At 39.7% G+C, this 12,799-nt stretch overlaps 1 protein-coding gene across 4 annotated transcripts in view; it reads left to right on the forward strand.

Moving 5' to 3' along the window:
- The first annotated feature begins 2,776 nt into the window (after window positions 1–2,776).
- The window catches only part of LOC114259631 (ABC transporter C family member 2-like), a 122,677-nt gene continuing 112,654 nt past the window's right edge, over window positions 2,777–12,799 (forward strand). For 2 of the 4 annotated variants that reach the window (XM_082881821.1, XM_082881825.1), the window contains exons 1-2: window positions 2,777–3,282; window positions 5,429–5,592. The gene's annotated coding sequence lies outside the window, so the exon portion shown is untranslated. The remainder of the gene's footprint in view (window positions 3,283–5,428; window positions 5,593–12,799) is intronic. The other 2 variants (XM_082881817.1, XM_082881822.1) reach the window with 1 other exon arrangement.

A 12,799-nucleotide genomic window follows, 5' to 3' on the forward strand; every position in this document is an offset into this window, starting at 1 on the left:
TGTAGGGTACAAGTTGAATTTGTGTAAAGGTGCAAATCTAATCTGTATGGGGCGCATGTTTAAGCCTCGTTTGGGAGCAGGCTTTTTTAGTAATTTTTTGACTTTTCGGCTAAAATATGATATAAAAAAAACTAGTATGTTTGGGATGAGTTTTTGATTTTTTTACAAAAAGATGTGCAATAAAGTAGAGAGGAAAATGGAATCTTTGACTTTTTGGTATAAGTTGATTTTTTGATTTTTTTAGTGACTTTTTGGCTTTTTGACTAAAATCATCACTTGCCAAATGAGACTTTAGTCTATGTAGGGATGCATATTCAGTATGCGTAGGGTGTGCAAGTCAAATCTGTGTAGTAGTGCCTAGTCTGTGTTGGCGTATATGTTGAATCTGTGTGGAGGTGAAAGTTTAGTTAGTGTGAAGTACAAGTTTAATTTGTGAGGGGTGCAAGTTGAATCTATGTAGGGATGCAAATCTAATCTATATAGGACGTGAGTTTAATCTATGTAGGGTGTGGGGTGTAGGGTGTGGGGTGTAAGTCTAATATGTGTAAGGATACAAGTCTAGTTTATGTGAAGTGTAAGTTTAGTTTGTGTGGATGCAAGTCTTACTTTGTATGTGGGATCAAACATGCCATTATTTTTTTTATTATATAATTATTTTGGTTTCAGTTATTATTTGCGTGGTTTGAATTAATATATTTTTATTTGCATTTGTGTTATTCTAAATGTTTTCTCCTACCAATATATATATATATATATATTAATTAGAAAAGTAATTTATTATTTATATTAACTTAAGTCATACAAATTACTTTAATTCTATAAATTTTTATATATTTTAGATTATTAATTTAAATTTTTATTAAATATGTGAAATATTAGTTGCATTTTAAAATTTTAAATATATTTTTAGAACAATATCAATTTTATAAAAATAGAATTTGTATATTAAATATATTTTAATAAAATTAAAAATATAAAGATAAATTTTTTTTTATTTTTGTTTTTTTTTATTAAAAGAATGAGGTGAGTGTATGTGTGCAGGGATAGAACTGGAAGAAGATTATGAGGGGTCATGACCCTTCTATCTCTGTGAAAATTTTATTTTCCGTAGTACTTCTAAATATATATATATATATATATGTATGTATTATTTTATAAATAAAATAGCATCTTAGTATAAAAGATATATACTTCATTCTTTTCTCATCTTTTATTCTCTGTTATTTTTCTAGAAAAAAATTTATTCGTTCTATTAGAGATTGTTTATATGATATTTAAATTTTTTTATGTGTATATATATAATTTATATATCATATTGTATATATATGTGTATTTGTCTATACAGTAAAAAAATATTATTTATCTTTTAACCCCTGTAGTAATAAAATCCTAATTCCATCTCTGTATGAGAGAGAGAGAAAGAGGGAGAGAGAAAGAATGTGCAAGGCATTGTGATTTTAAGTATGGAGTTGTGAGTTCAGTTTTAAAGGAATAAAAATTTATTTGATTATGAGTTTTGAAAATATTTTTGAATTTTTGAATTTTGAAAAGAATTTTGAGTTTTGAAAAGAGTTTTAAGTTGTATTTTGAGTTTTAAATTTTTGAATTTTGAGTTGTATTTTGAAAATTTTCGAATTTATTTCTTTTAAATATTTAAAAACGTTTAAGAAAAATTTATTTTCATTTTAAATATTTTATTTTATTTTTGTAAATTTTTTAAAGAAAAATGATTTTTTCCCCGAAAAATCATTCACCGAATCCCCCGTTTTTTTTTTTTTTCTCTCGTTTACATCTGAAGAGAAAGGCAAGAGAGAGAGAGGGAGAAAGAGAGAGGAGAGGAGAGAGCGAAACAGAGAGAGAGAGAGGGAGAGAAGAGATGAGAAGAGAAAGAGGAGGGGAAGAGGGAATGGAGAGAGAGAGAGAGGCCCCTCCATTCTGCCGATCGCCCAGCCGACCGTCGTAGCTCGTCGCAGATCACCCAGCCGATCATCGCAGCTCGTCCGCCTCTGCCTCCACTCGGCTGTCGTTGCCTCCGCCTTTGCCTCTTTCTTATTCTTCTTCTTCTTCTTTCTTTCTTTCTTTCTTCTTCTTCTTCTAATTGAACAAAAAAAAAAAAAAAATCAAAGCGACGAAACGACGTCGTTTTTGAATTTGGGGGATTCGGGGGCCTCTATTTCGAGGTACCAATCACTTCTATTTTTTAAATTCAAAACACAACTGCACACTCAAATCATAAACAAACACATAACTCCAAACTCAATTCAAAAATTATTTTTAAAACTCATAACTAAACACATAACTCAAAACTCAATTCAAAAACTTTTTAATCAAAATATTTTTTTTATTTTTTTATTTTATTGAAAAATAATTTTATATGGCCATCTAAAATTTTTTGAAATTAAAAAAAAAAATTAAATAATTTTAAAAATAAATCAAGATTTTAAAACATAAAATAAAAAAATATTTTTTAAAATTTTTCTTTAAATAAAATTTTAAAAAGAATTTAGTTATGAGTTTTAAAAATAATTTTAAATTAAATTTTGAGTTAGGTGTTTAGTTGCATATTTGGAAAAGAATTTTGAATTTTTTTTATTCGAATTACAATTTTAAAAGAGTTTAGTTATTAGAATTTTTATTAGAATTTTGAGGGTAGGGTTTGGTTACTAGCCAACAACGGCTATATTCACCACCGCCAACAAACCAAACAGAGCCAACAAACCAAACAGAGCCCAACGGCTCTTTATTACACTGAGGCATCACCGTCTGCCTCCATACATGTAGAATGATCTATCCTCATCCTCTCCCTCTACCTCTCACTCCTCAAACCCTTCTCCCTTCTCTCCTCCATGATCGAAACATCTCTCACTCTCTCAGTCTGTCTCCCTCTCACTCTCTCACTCTCTAACTGTCTCCCTCATCTGAAACCACTCCCCCTTCTCCTCTATGGTTGTTGATGTGGATCGGTCTCTCCTTTCTCTCCTCTATGATCGAAACCTCTCTCTCTCTAAGTCTGTCTCCTCTCATTCACTCACTCTCCCACTCTGTCTCCATTTTCTGAAATCACACCCCATTCTCCTCCATCATCGAAACCCCTCTCTGACCCTCTCACTCTCTCACACTCGGTCTCCTTCTCAGTCTCTCACTGTGTGATGTGGATCGAAACCCCCCTTTTGGTTGTTGATGTGGATCGGTGATCGTGGTTGCTGATGTGGATCGGTGATCGTGGTTGTTGATGTAGATCGGTGATCGTAATCGGTGATAGGTGATCGAAACCCCTCCATGGTATTTTTTTTTTCCAAATTTTCTTAATTATTTTTTGTGATTGATTTTTGTTCATCTGATTTTCATATCATATCTGTCTCAATTTCATCCATATCTTCATTCATATCTTCATATCTGTCACTGTCACAATTTCATCAATATCTGTCTCAATTTCTTTATATCTGTCTCAATTTCATTCATATCTTAATGTTCATATCTGAATTTCTTCATATCTGTCTTCGTATTTGACTGAGATTTGGTGATAAATGAATTAAAAAAAATAAAACAAAATAAAATTTGAGAAACTGAATTTGGGTTTGTCTCAATTTCATTCTGAAATTTGTTTTCATCTCAAAATTGGGTTTGATTTTGAAAAATGGGTTCCCTACTGTTTAAATTCTTTTGTATTCAACTGAATTTGGTGCCAAATTGCTGTTCATTTTTGCTGATTTGGCAAGCTTGGCAGCTGCTATTTCGCTTGCCATATTTGACAACACATATGGCATCTGTCTCTCTCTCTCTGTCTCTCCTTTGCGGTGTTAAAGTGATTCAAGAAGCAGGCATGTTGGGTTGTTATTGTTTTCTGTAATTGGGGCCTTTTCACTTTCTTGTTTTCAATTAGCTTTTCAGGGGTTAGAAATCTATGGTGATTGAAACTTATTGACACAGTTTGTTGCAAACTGAATCCATTATCAAGAACTGTTTCTATTTATATTTCTATTTCAATCTTTTTCTTCCAAAATCGTTTCTTCGAAACTGCAGATATTGAATTTTCAGATTTCTTTCTTTATGCACCAATATATTTAGGACTGTACACAACTTTTGTCACTTTCTCTTTTATTGTTACAATCTTGTTCATGTATAAATATCGATATGTTTCTTCTGGAATATAACATCAATTTTAGATACCCTTTTCTATTTCTGATAATCAAATATGTTTGGCTGAACTTTGTTTGGATGATGAATTTGTGGAGGGAAATATATATATATATATATATATAAAACTTTTTCCATTGCTTTTCTTGTTTCCTGTACAAATTTCTGCGTGAATTCAAGATCCAAACACAGCGGACCATGAATTATATTTTCATATTTATTCTCATTCATAAATCATGTTTGATAACTTTTGGGAATCATAGTGTTTGTACTTGTGAAATTCAGTTTGCTTTTATTTGGAATTTTTTTACTGGAAAATAATTGTGTTGTGACAAATTTAATGGAGGAACCCAATTTGTCAAACTTGATTAAGGCATTATTATAAGTTGTATAAAGATCCCTAGGGAAAATCTAAAAAAGGCTCTGTTTTCGTCCAAAGGAGAAAATAGTCATTTTAGAAAAGATGAATCGTGGGTTACTCCATTTGGTGCACTTTAGTAGAAGCTGCATTGTTTGACTTCCATTGGTCCCTTAAAGTATAAGTTAACTTTTTATAATGAAAATTTTGCATTAGGCAGCAATTTGCAACAGCATTGAGTGCCACATTGGAGCTAAATATAACAGTATTTAGTGTTGGGCATGTTTTGTGAAGCTTTTTACGAGTTGAAAGTTATTATTAAAAAAATTAAGCTAAAAATACCCATGTCCCAACTTCCCAATAAACAATTTTTTTTATAGCTTTTTTTGTCACATAAACTATAACCAGATGCTGTAACAAACATACTCTGACACAAATTTCTAAAATAAAAAAAACTATAAGAAGCATCAATAAATTGCACCAAGAATGGGCATGGCCGTTGTACCCCAGTTCACTACATGGGAGATTGGTGTCATGTAGTTGGTGAGCCAATTTTCTACCTTTGCTAAGGAAACATAAAATAATTGAGAAAAAAATTATTATGCTGAATGGTGGGAGATACATGATAAGTTATGTCCAATTATTTTGAATTGATCATTGCAGAATGTCTTTGAAATGGGATAATGTTAAAGTGGGACCACTTGGGGATATGAAACCTTAGGATCATGAGATGTGTAAGGCTTGCACAAAGATGATGATTGTTATCTCTTTCTGATATATTTTTATCTCTTTTGTTTCTTCCAAATAATGACCTTTTTTGGTCAGGAAATAATATCTTTTGAATTGTGAAAGATGATTTTAAATGATTATAATACCTTTCTATGCATAAGTTGTTGACTTTCTATTTTCTATTTTTATTTTTTTTTGCTTCAGATAGATTCACTCAGTTAGGCAAGTTTTTCTTGTTTGGACCTTCAAACAATGTACCCTGGTGGTTATACTGCAGAAGTAACAAACCTATCTCCTAGAGCGACGGAGAAGGTTGTTTATGAGTTCTTTGCTTACTGTGGTGAAGTTGAACATGTGGAGATCATCAGGTAGTTCTCAACTACTCTGTTTCTGGTTGCTGGATTTGAATCTGCTGTGTAGTTCTTACTGTAATTTGATCTTCTTTCCTTTTTCAAACTTCTTGGAAATTAGTTCTTTTCATGAAAGGTCAAATTTTTGATATTATTGATGTTTAGTTGTCCATTCAAAAGTTTATGCTTATTGGGTAATAAATTCATTCATAATTAATGTCTCCGAAATATTCCTTTTACAAGTAGAAGCATGTGGATAAAGTTGAAGATATTACTTGGCTTATCAAACCAAATCTTATGGTACCAATATGTATCTCAAATCAAACGATTCTGGTGCGATTCCTATTTCCTTGTGCGCTTCTAGCTTCCAACTTATATTTACTATTCTTGTATAGGTATTTTTATCACCACAACGAAATAATTGTTGTATTTTGTGTCATATAAATTAAGTTCTGCCCTCAAAGTTGTCTTTTATGGAGCCGTGTGTGACTTTAATTTGATTATCCACTTTTCCCATTCTGAATTATAAAATCCAGTAAACATATTTTGTTGTTGGTAAGCAATATTGATTATCCTTGGACCCTTCCGAGGTGTTTGGGGCATTTTCCGGTCCTTCTCGTGACTGTTACACGGTTTTGGCCCGCCCCCGGTGGTCCTATTTCCAAGCTTAAGTGTCGAAAAAGTGTCTCTTTCTAACTAAGTTTTCAAACTGGGAGTCCCGTTCTTGTTCCGTAATTTTCACAACTCGCGTTGGTCACTCCCAATGTGTTTGAGGTGTTCCCGGCCCTTCTTGCGACTGTTACATGATTTTGGCCCCCTGATGGCCTACTTCCAAGTTTAAGTATTAGAAAAGTGTATTTTCCGACCTAGTTTTCAAATCGGGAGTCCCGTGCCTCTTCGTTAAGTTTTCACAACTCAAATTAGTCCCTCCTGAGATGTTCGAGGTGTTCCCCGGGCCTTCTCGTGACTGTTACATGATTTTGGCACGTCGAGACCCATTCTCAAGCTTAAGTTTGAAAATAGTACCTTTCCCACCTCGTTTTCAAACCGGAAGTCCCGCGCTAGTTCCGTAAGTTTCCACAACTTACATTGGTTTCTCCCGAGGTGTTCCATGGGCCTTCTCGGTACTGTTACAGGATTTTGGGGGGACCCCGATGGCCTATTTTCAAACTTAAGTGTTTAGGAAGTGCATTTTTTGACTTAGTTTTCAAACCGGGGGTCCCATGCGAGTTCCGTAACTTTTCACAACTCGCGTTGGTCCCTCCCTAGGTGTTTAAAGCGGTGTTCCCCGGACCTTCTCTTGACTGTCACACGATTTTGGCCCCTCGATGGACTATTTTCAAGCTAAGGTGCGAGAAAAGTGCCGTTTTGGACTTGGTTTTCCAACCCGGAGTCCCGTGCGAGTTCCGTAAGTTTTCACAACTTATATTGGTCCCTCCTGGGGTGTTTGGGGCATTTCCCGGTCCTTCTCGTGACTGTTACACGGTTTTGGCCCCCCCCCGGTGGTCCTATTTCCAAGCTTAAGTGTGGAAAAAGTGTCTCTTTCCAACTTAGTTTTCAAACCGGGAGTCCCGTGCTAGTTCCGTAAGTTTCACAACTCGCGTTGGTCACTCCCGAGGTGTTTGAGGTGTTTCCGGCCCTTCTTGTGACTGTTACATAATTTTCCCACCCTGATGGCCTAGTTTTCAAATCGGGAGTCCCCTGCCTCTTCGTTAAGTTTTCACGACTCAAATTGGTCCCTCCTGAGATGTTCGAGGTGTTTCCCGGGCCTTCTCGTGATTGTTACACGATTTCGGCCCGTCGAGGCCTATTCTCAAGCTTAAGTGTGAAAATAGTACCTTTTCCCACCTCGTTTTCAAACCGGAAGTCCCGCGCTAGTTCGGTAAGTTTTCACAACTTACATTGGTTTCTCTCGAGGTGTTGGAGTGTTCCACGGTCCTTCTCGGGACTGTTACAGGATTTTAGGATTTCTTGATGGCCTATTTTCAAACTTAAGTGTTTAGGAAATGCATTTTCTTACTTAGTTTTCAAACCGGGAGTCCCATGCGAGTTCCGTAAGTTTCCACAACTCGCGTTGGTCCCTCCCTAGGGGTTTAAAGCAGTGTTCCCCAGACATTCTCTTGACTGTCACCCGATTTTGGCCCCCCGATAGACTATTTTCGTGCTTCCGTTTGAGAAAACAACTCGCTAGTTCTGTAAGTTTTCACAACTTACATTGGTCCCTCCCGGGGTGTTCGACGTGTTCCCCGGGTCTTCTCGTGACTGTTACACGATTTTGGTCCTCGACGGCTTATTTTCGAGCTTAAGTGTGAAAAAAGTGCATTTTTTGATTTAGTTCTCAAACCGAGAGTCTCGTGCTAGTTCTGTAAGTCTCCGCAACTTACCTTGGACCCTCCCGAGGTGTTTGGGGCATTTCCCGATCCTTCTTGTGATTGTTACATGGTTTTGGCCCCCCCCGGGTGGTACTATTTCCAAGCGTAAGTGTGAAAAAAGTGTCTTTTTCCAACTTAGTTTTCAAACCAGGAGTTCCGTGCTAGTTCCGTAAGTTTTCACTACTCGCGTTGGTCACTCCCGAAGAGTTTGAGGTGTTCCCGACCTTTCTTGCGACTGTTACATGATTTTCGCCCCCTGATGGCCTACTTCCAAGCTTAAGTGTTAGAAAAGTGTATTTTCCGATATAGTTTTCAAATCGGGAGCCCCGTGCCTCTTCGCTAAATTTTCACAACTCAAATTGGTCCCTCTTGAGATGTTTAAGGTGTTCCCTGGGCCTTCTCGTGACTGTTACACGATTTTGGCCCACCGAGGCCTATTCTCAAGCTTAAGTGTGAAAATAGTACCTTTTCCCATCTCGTTTTCAAACCGGAAGTCCCGCGCTAGTTCGGTAAGTTTCCACAACTTACATTGGTTTCTCTCGAGGTGTTAAAGGTGTTCCACGGGCCTTCTCGGGACTGTTACAGGATTTTGGGGGCCCCCGATGGCCTATTTCCAAACTTAAGTGTTTAGGAAGTGCATTTTCTTACTTAGTTTTCAAACCAGGAGTCTCATGCGAGTTCCGTAAGTTTCCACAACTCGCGTTGGTCCCTCCCTAGGTGTTTAAAGCAGTGTTCCTCGGACCTTCTCTCTTGACTGTCACCCGATTTTGGCCCCCGATGGACTATTTCGTGCTTAGGTTTGAGAAAAGTACCGTTTCGGACTTAGTTTTCAAACCGGGAGCCCCGCTGTAAGTTTTCACAACTTACATTGGTCCCTCCCGGGGTGTTCGACGTGTTCCCCGGGCCTTCTCGTGACTGTTACACGATTTTGGCCCCCGACGGCTTATTTTTGAGCTTAAGTGTGAAAAAAGTGCATTTTTTGATTTAGTTCTCAAACCGAGAGTCCCGTGCTAGTTCCGTAAGTCTCCGCAACTTAGCTTGGACCCTCCCGAGGTGTTTGGGGCATTTCCCGGTCATTCTCGTGACTGTTACACGGTTTTGGCCACGCCGGTGTTCCTATTTCGAAGCTTAAGTGTGGAAAAAGTGTCTCTTTCTAACTTAGTTTTCAAACCGGGAGTCCCGTGCTAGTTCCGTAAGTTTTCATAACTCGCGTTGGTCACTCCCGAGGTGTTTAAGGTGTTCCCGGCCCTTCTTGCGACTGTTACATGATTTTGGCACCCCGAGGTGTTTAAGGTGTTTAAGGTGTTTAAGGTGTTCCCGTGCTAAAAAAGTGTATTTTTCGACCTAGTTTTCAAATCGGGAGTCTCGTGCCTGTTCGTTAAGTTTTCACAACTCAAATTGGTCCCTCCTGAGATGTTCGAGGCGTTCCCCTGGCCTTCTCGTGACTGTTACACGATTTCGGCCCGCCGAGGACTATTCTCAAACTAAAGTGTGAAAATAGAACTTTTTCCGACCTAGTTTTCAAACCCTGAGTCCCGCGCTAGTTCCATAAGTTTCCCCAACTTACATCGGTTTCTCCCGAGGTGTTGGAGGTGTTCCACGGGCCTTCTCGGGACTGTTACAGGATTTTGGGGGCCCCCCCGATGGCCTATTTTCAAACTTAAGTGTTTGGGAAGTACATTTTTTGACTTAGTTTTCAAACCAGGATTCCCATGCGAGTTCTGTAAGTTTCCACAAGTCGCGTTGATCCCTCCCTAGGTGTTTGCGGTGTTCCCCGGACCTTCTCTTGACTGTCACATGATTTAGGCCTCCCGATGGACTATTTTCAAGCTTAGGTGCAAGAAAAGTGCCGCTTCGGACTTAGTTTTCAAACCGAGAGTCCCCGTGCTTGTTCCGTAAGTTTTCACAACTTATATTGGTCCCTCCCAGGGTGTTTGACGTGTTCCGCGGGCCTTCTCGTGACTGTTACACGATTTTGGCCCCCGACGGCTTATTTTCGAGCTTAAGTGTGAAAAAAGTGCATTTTTTGATTTAGTTCTCAAACCGAGAGTCCCGTGCTAGTTCCGTAAGTCTCCGAAACTTACCTTGGACCCTCCCAAGGTGTTTGGGGCATTTCCCGGTACTTATCGTGACCGTTACACGGTTTTGGCACCCCCAGTTGTCCTATTTCCAAGCTTAAGTGTGGAAAGTGTCTCTTTCCAACTTAGTTTTCAAACCAGGAGTCCCGTGCTAGTTCCGTAAGTTTTCACAACTCGCGTTGGTCACTCCCGAGGTGCTTAAGGTGTTCCCCTTCTTGCGACTGTTACATGATTTTGGCACCCCGATGGCCTACTTCTAAGCTTAAGTGTTAGAAAAGGGTATTTTCCGACCTAGTTTTTAAATCTCTGTTCGTTAAGTTTTCACAACTCAAATTGGTCCCTTCTGAGATGTTCTCAAGCTTAAGTGTGAAAATAGTACCTTTTCCCACCTCGTTTTCGAACCAGAAGTCCCGCGCTAGTTTTGTAAGTTTTCACAACTTGCATTGGTTTTCTCCCAAGGTGTTGGAGGTGTTCACGGGCCTTCTCGAGACTGTTAGAGGATTTTGGGAGGGCCCCTATGGCCTATTTTCAAACTTAAGTGCTTAGGAAGTGCATTTTTTGACTTAGTTTTCAAACCGGGGTCCCATGCGAGTTCCATAACTTTCAACAACTCGCGTTGGTTCCTCCTTAGGTGTTTAAAGCGGTGTTCCCCGGACCTTCTCTTGACTTTCACACGATTTTGGCCCCCCGATGGACTATTTTCAAGCTAAGGTGCGAGAAAAGTGCCGTTTTGGACCTTCTCTTGACTGTCACACGATTTTGGCCCCCCGATGGACTATTTTCAAGCTAAGGTGCGAGAAAAGTGCCGTTTTGGACTTGGTTTTCCAACCGGGAGTCCCGTGCGAGTTCCGTAAGTTTTCACAACTTACATTGGTCCCGCCCGGGGTGTTCGACGTGTTCCCCGGGCCTTCTCGTGACTGTTACACGATTTTGGCCCCCGACGACTTATTTTCGAGCTTAAGTGTGAAAAAAGTGCATTTTTTCATTTAGTTCTCAAATCGAGAGTCTCGTGCTAGTTCGCTCTTCGCAACTTACCTTGGACCCTCCCGAGGTGTTTGGGGCATTTTTCGGTCCTTCTCGTGATTGTTACACGGTTTTGGCTCCCCCCGGTGGTCCTATTTCCAAGCTTAAGTGTGGAAAAAGTGTCTCTTTCCAACTTAGTTTTCAAACCGGGAGTCCTGTGCTAGATCCGTAAGTTTTCACAACTCACGTTGGTCACTCCCGAGGTGTGTGAGGTGTTCCCGGCCCTTCTTGCGACTGTTACATGATTTTGGTCTCCTGATGGCCTACTTCCAAGCTTAAGTGTTAGAAAAGTGTATTTTCCGACCTAGTTTTCAAATCGGGAGTCCCGTGCCTCTTCATTAAGTTTTCACCACCGAAATTGGTCCCTCCTGAGATGTTTGAGATGTTCCCCGGGCCTTCTCGTGATTGTTACACGATTTCGGCCAGCCGAGAACTATTCTCAAGCTTAACTGTGAAAATAGTACCTTTTCCCACCTCGTTTTCAAACCGGATGTCCTGCGCTAGTTCCGTAAGTTTCTACAACTTAAATTGGTTTCTCTCGAGGTGTTGGAGGTGTTCCACGGGCCTTCTCGGGACTGTTACAGGATTTTGGGGGCCCCCGATGGCATATTTTCAAACTTAAGTGTTTAGGAAGTGCATTTTCTTACTTAGTTTTCAAATCGGGAGTCCCATGCAAGTTCCGTAAGTTTCCACAACTCGCGTTGGTCCCTCCCTAGGTGTTTAAAGCAGTGTTCCCCGGATCTTCTCTTGACTGTCACACGATTTTGGCCCCCCGATGGACTATTTTCATGCTTAGGTTTCAGAAAAGTACCGCTTCGGACTTAGTTTTCAAACTGGGAGCCCCGTGCTAGTTCTATAAGTTTTCACAACTTACATTCGTCCCTCCCGGGGTGCTTGACGTGTTCCCCGGGCCTTCTCGTGACTGTTACACGATTTTGGCCCCCGACGGCTTATTTTCGAGCTTAAGTGTGAAAAAAGTGCATTTTTTGATTTAGTTCTCAAACCGAGAGTCTCGTGCTAGTTCTGTAAGTCTCCGCAACTTACCTTGGACCCTCCCGAGGTGTTTGGGGCATTTCTCGGTCCTTCTCGTGACTGTTACACAGTTTTGGCCCGCCCCGGTGGTACTATTTCCAAGCGTAAGTGTGAAAAAAGTGTCTCTTTCCAACTTAGTTTTCAAACCGGGAGTCCCGTGCTAGTTCCGTAAGTTTTCACAACTCGCGTTGGTCACTCCCGAGGTGTTTAAGGTGTTCCTGGCCCTTCTTGCGACTGTTACATGATTTTGGCACCCCGATGGCCTACTTCCAAGCTTAAGTGTTAGAAAAGTGTATTTTCCGACCTAGTTTTCAAATCGGGAGTCTCGTGCCTGTTCGTTAAGTTTTCACAACTCAAATTTGAAAACTAGGTCGGAAAATGCACTTTTCTACTTAAGCTTGGAAGTAGGCCATCGGGAGGCCAAAATCATGTGACAGTCGCAAGAAGGGCCGGGAACACCTCAAACACCTCGGGAGTGACCAACGCGAGTTGTGAAAACTTACGGAACTAGCGCGGGACTCCTGGTTTGAAAACTAAGTTGGAAAGAGACACTTTTTCCACACTTAAGCTTGGAAATAGGACCACCGGGGGTGCCAAAACCGTGCAACAGTCACGAGAAGGACCGGGAAATGCCCCAAACACCTCGAGAGGGTCCAAGGTAATTTTCGGAGACTTACGGAACTAGCACAGGACTCTCGGTTTGAGAACTAAATCAAAAAA

The sequence above is a fragment of the Camellia sinensis genome, chromosome 1 (genome assembly GCF_055761805.1).
Source record: "Camellia sinensis isolate YWXY chromosome 1, ASM5576180v1, whole genome shotgun sequence".
Taxonomy (NCBI): Eukaryota; Viridiplantae; Streptophyta; class Magnoliopsida; order Ericales; family Theaceae; genus Camellia; species Camellia sinensis.